Raw genomic sequence first — 5,807 nt, 5'->3', positions numbered from 1 at the left:
TATTTTTCTCTCATATCACTTTCTAACTCCCAGGTTGACTCTTCAACCTTTGGGTTTCTCCACAATACTCTTACTAACTTTATCACTTTATTTCTTAATACTTTCTCCCTTTCCTCTAGAATCTCTATTGGACTCTCTACATATGATAAATCTGTTTGAAGTTCTATTGGCTCATATTCTATTACATGCCTGGAGTCTGGATTATATTTCTTAAGCATTGATATGTGAAAAACATTGTGAATGTGCTCCATGTGCGGAGGTAACGCCAACTCGTAAGCTACTTTGCCAATACGCTTTAGGATTTCAAAAGGTCCGACATATCTTGGGTTTAGCTTCCCTTTCTTCCCAAACCTCGTTAGTCCTTTCCACGGTGATACTTTCAATAATACCAAGCTTCCTTCTTCAAATTTCATGTCTTTTCTTGACTGGTCCGCATATTTCCTTTGACGATCTTGTGCAGCTATTAATCTTTTCTGGATAATTTCAACAACTTCCTTTGTCTGTTGCACCAATTCAGGTCCGAGTATTTTGTGTTCTCCTACTTCATCCCAATATACTGGAGATCTATATTTGCGTCCATAAAGGGCTTCATAAGGTGGCATCCCAATACTGGCGTGATAACTGTTGTTATAAGCAAACTCTACTAGGGGTAAATGCTCGTCCCAACTTCCTTTGAAATCAATAGCACGAACACGTAGCATGTCCTCGATTGTCTAAATCGTTCTTTCACTTTGGCCATCCGTTTGGGGGTGATAAGCTGTACTCATATTCAGTTTTGTTCCCAAACATTCTTGAAAACTCTTCCAAAATCTTGAATTAAATCTTGGATCTCGATCAGATACAATAGACACTGGAACTCCATGACGAACTACGATCTCTTTCAAGTACATATGAACTAACTTGTCAAGCGAAAATCGTTCATTTATAGGCAGAAAATGAGCTGACTTGGTAAGTCTATCTACTATAACCCAAATGGCATCATGATTAGTCCTTGTCCTTGGTAATCCAACTATGAAATCCATGGTAATATGTTCCCACTTCCATTCTGGAATCTCCAATGGTTGTAGCAATCCGCTTGGTTTCTGATGCTCTGCTTTAACTCTCTGACAGGTATAGCATTTGCTAATCCATTCCGCAATTTCCCTCTTCATATCTGGCCACCAATAATTCTTCTTTAAATCTCTGTACATTTTGGTACTCCCTGGATGGATGGAATATCTTGAACTATGTGCTTCTTGTAAAATTTCATTTTTCAGCTCCGTTACTGGTGGAATCCAAATTCTTGAAGAAAACCTAAGAATACCTTGATCATCTTGTTGCGTGCATAATTCATCATCTACCAAACTATTTATATCTTGATCCATTACCTCTTTCTGGCATTTCTTTATTTTCTGCAATAACTCCGGTTGGAAAATCATACTGTACACTTTTGCTTCCTCAGGCTTGCAAATTCTAATCTCCAATTCCAATTTTTGAAATTCTTTATATATCTCTTCAGGTACGGATAATACATTTAACTTTTCCTTCCGACTTAACGCATCTGCTACAACGTTCGCCTTACCGGGATGATAATTAATCGAGCAATCATAATCTTTGATCAATTCTAACCATCTCCTTTGTCTCATATTAAGTTCCTTCTGGGTAAATATATATTTCAAACTTTTGTGATCCGTGAAAATTTCACACTTTTCTCCATACAAATAATGTCTCCAAATCTTCAAAGCGAAAACTATAGCTGCTAACTCCAAATCATGAGTAGGGTACTTCTGTTCATGTGGTTTCAATTGCCTTGACGCATACGCAATCACCTTGTCGTGCTGCATAAGAACACATCTTAATCCTTTGTAGGAAGCATCGCTATAAATTACGAAATTCCCTTGATCGTCTGGAAGTGACAAAACAGGTGTTGTGATTAATCTCCGCTTCAATTCCTGAAAACTTTCTTCGCACTTGTCATTCCATATAAACTTTTCATTCTTTCGTGTAAGCTTTGTCAATGGTGTTGCAATTCTTGAGAAATTCTGAACGAATCGTCGATAATATCCTGCCAATCCCAAGAAACTTCTTACCTCAGTGGGTGTTCTCGGTCTTTCCCAATTCGTAATTGCCTCGATCTTTGCCGGGTCCACTTTGATCCCTTCGTTACTGACTATGTGTCCTAAGAACTGAACTTCCTGTAGCCAAAACTCACACTTCGACAATTTAGCATATAACTTCTTTTTCCTTAAAATCTCCAAAGCTGTCCTTAAATGTTCCGCATGATCCTCCTCCGTCTTTGAATAGATCAAAATATCGTCTATAAATACTATAACGAACTTGTCCAAATATTCTTTGAAAATTCTGTTCATCAGGTCCATAAACGCTGCTGGGGCGTTGGTCAATCCAAAAGACATCACTAAAAACTCGTAATGCCCATACCTTGTTCTGAAAGCTGTCTTTGGTATATCTTCTGGTTTAATCTTCAGTTGATGATATCCCGATCTTAAATCGATTTTGGAGAAATACTTGGCTCCCTTCAATTGGTCAAACAAATCATCAATTCTGGGTAACGGATACTTACTCTTAATCATTAACTTGTTGAGCTCCCTATAGTCGATGCACAGTCTCATGCTTCCATCCTTCTTCTTGATAAATAATACCGGTGCACCCCACGGGGATACACTGGGTCTAATTACTCCTTTCTCTAACAGCTCTTGTAATTGCTTGGCTAATTCTTTCATCTCAACGGGCGCCATTCTATACGGGGCCTTGGATACTGGTTCGGTTCCAGGTGCTAAATTAATTGCAAATTCAATTTCTCTATCTGGAGGAAGTCCTGGTAACTCGTCGGGAAATACGTCTGGAAATTCATTTACAACTGGAATATCTTCAAGTTTTGCTGGCTCCTGACTTCTGTCGATCACATATGCTATGAAATGCTCACATCCTTGTCGTAGTAACTTCTTGGCTTAAATCATCGTTAAGAACTTCTTTACCTGCTTCTGTCCCTTGAACGTTACTATTCTTTCATCTGGCATTTTCACCATTACTTTCTTATTTCGACAATCTATCTGAGCATCATGCTTAGATAACCAATCCATTCCTAATATAACGTCAAATTCTCCTAACTTAAACGGTATCAAATCTACACAAAATTTACTACCAGAAATCTCAATCTCACAATTCCCACAGACTTGGTTAACAGTTACACGTTCTTGATTTGCTAATTCCACAGTCATTACTTCATTTAAATACCCAACTGGACAATTTAACTTACTAACAAAATCTTGTGAAACAAACGATCGAGTTGCTCCCGAATCTATTAACACTTTGGCACATAAAGAATTCACATTAAGCGTACCTGCCACGATATCCGTATCCTGGATCGCATCCTTCACCGACATGTCAAAAACTCTAGCCCTCGGAGTCTCATTCACTGTTGGGGTAGATCCCATAATCCTTAATGCATTACTGACTAGGGCTGGTGTCTTGCAATCCCTGGCCATATGTCCTAGCTTCCCACATTTAAAGCATGTAAATCCAATGACTGGAACTTTCACTGCTGGATTCCGGATAGGCTGATCCTTATTCACTGGCTCTCTTGCGGGCTGATTTCGGTACTCTCTCGAGTAGTGCCCTTTCTGGTTGCATTTAAAACATACCACATTCAACTTGTTACAAACTCCTCCATGCTTCTTTCCACATACTTGACAATCTGGAAAAGTTAATCTCAACTGATTCGGCTGATTCACATTAGCTGGACGATTGCCCTGGCCTCCGTCTCCTGCATTTTGTCTCCTGAAATTAAAATTTCTCCCTGGCTGAAACTTGCCCTTCTTAAAATTTGGAAACTTCCCTGTTTGTGACTGACCCTCACTTCCCTCAACTTTCCTTTTCTTGCTTTCCTTTTCTTTCTGGAACATCTCACTCTCTGTCTCTGCGATCATAGCTTTCTATACAACCCCGGCATAGGTATCCAATTCAAAAATAGCTACCTTCCCTCTGATCCATGGCTTCAAGCCTTGCTGGAATCTCTTAGCTTTCTTTCTATCAGTATCAACATACGACGGCACATACCTTGACAATTCCTCAAACTTCCCCTCATAATCTGTTATCGACATGTTCCCTTGCTTTAATTCTAAAAACTTCAGCTCCATTTGATCCTGAACAAACTGAGGAAAATACTTTTCTAAAAACAATTCCTTAAACCTTTCCCAAGTAATAACATCTGTGCTTTCCAATGTCTTCACCATCTCCCACCAATAGGTGGCCTCATTCTTCAGATAGTAACTTTGAAATTCAACCTTTTGCTCCTCTTTCACTTTTACCAAGGCAAATGCCTTCTCTATTTCCTTTAACCACACATTGGCTTCAATTGGCTCTAAGGAACCCTTGAATTCTGGTGGGTTTACTGCCTGAAAAGTTTTGAAAGTTACCTGGGGATTGGTCTGTCTCTGCTGTTGTTGTGCCAGGTGAACTGTTTGTTGGGCCAAGATTTGAAGAATCTGGGCTATTGCTGGGTCCATGGGTCCTGGGTTCACATTCTGGTTTATATCATTTTGGTTGTTATTATTGTTGTTGTTGGTTTCTTCATTCTGGGTGTTGGTGCGGGTATTTCTTCTGGGAGGCATTTTCTGTAAAGAATCAATCAATTTATTTAGCTTTTGAATCAAATCTTTATATAAAAGAAAAGTTTTGTAAAATAGAAATATCTCTTTTTGAAAACAGTTGTAACTAAGTAAATTGCATGCTTCTTTATAGAATATAAACAGTTATGGAAAACAGGGTACATGGTATCACAGGATATACTGGTGCAATAAAATAAATGACAGTGTTGGAAAGGAAAAGGTATTGATATATAGATCAAAAGTTTTAGGTAGTACAAGCGTAAAGACGCTTCGAAAGTAAAAGCAAAAAGGGTACAACAACCTACTCACTAGTCAGCATCGTTAGTCTATAAATACAACTCAAAAGTCTACTGATACACACTACACACTACAGCCCATACTACATAACCATAACAATACTGCTCAGCATCTCCATCTCAAAATCTCTGGCTCATGGCAAATCTGGACCTCCTATTTCCTTAAGCTCCTCTAGAACCCACTTAGCCCACTCCACTAGAAAATCAGGGGTGATGTCCTCATGTGTAGCCTCAGCAATCCTCACAGCAGCAACTCTACGAAACGCCTGAAGCCTCTCCCTAAGTCGCCTCTCACCACTCCCCATCTCTCTGGTACGCATGATATGCAATAACTCCTGGATCTGACCCTGTAGGAATCGCTGCTCCATAAGGCAAGCCTCAAACTGATGATATAGGACAGGATAGGAAGAGAACTGGAAAGGTACTCCTGTGACTGAATGACTAGTAAAGCCTGAATCAGCAGGTGGGGGTCCTCTGACAGGTGGCCTCATGCCTGGAGGTGGAATAGCCTGCAATGGTACGGGCTGCAACACCGGTGGAGGTAGAATAGCCAATGCGGGTGGAATCACAGGACGTGGATCCGATGTTGGTGCTCCAACTGAAGGTTCTGAGTGATCAGCTGATACGGGAATAAAAGAGTCGGCCATCTCTGCTATCTGAAATCATATCGTAATATAAGAATCTCGTACCACGACGCAACCTATACTAATACCGGTTATACCATAACACTCAACCTCTCGACGTTCTATCATTCTATACCTTACTTCTAATCCTATCCCTCTACCCATTCTCGTCAACCTAGGCTTGTGTCAGTGACTTATAACCTGTAGCTCTGATACCAAACCTGTGGCGCCCTCCAAACCCGGGTCAGAAGTTTGGGGTCCACACACACACCTTAATTATA

This window comes from Apium graveolens, chromosome 4 (genome assembly GCF_009905375.1).
Source record: "Apium graveolens cultivar Ventura chromosome 4, ASM990537v1, whole genome shotgun sequence".
In the NCBI taxonomy this organism is placed as follows: Eukaryota; Viridiplantae; Streptophyta; class Magnoliopsida; order Apiales; family Apiaceae; genus Apium; species Apium graveolens.
Note: the sequence above shows the minus strand (reverse complement) of the source record.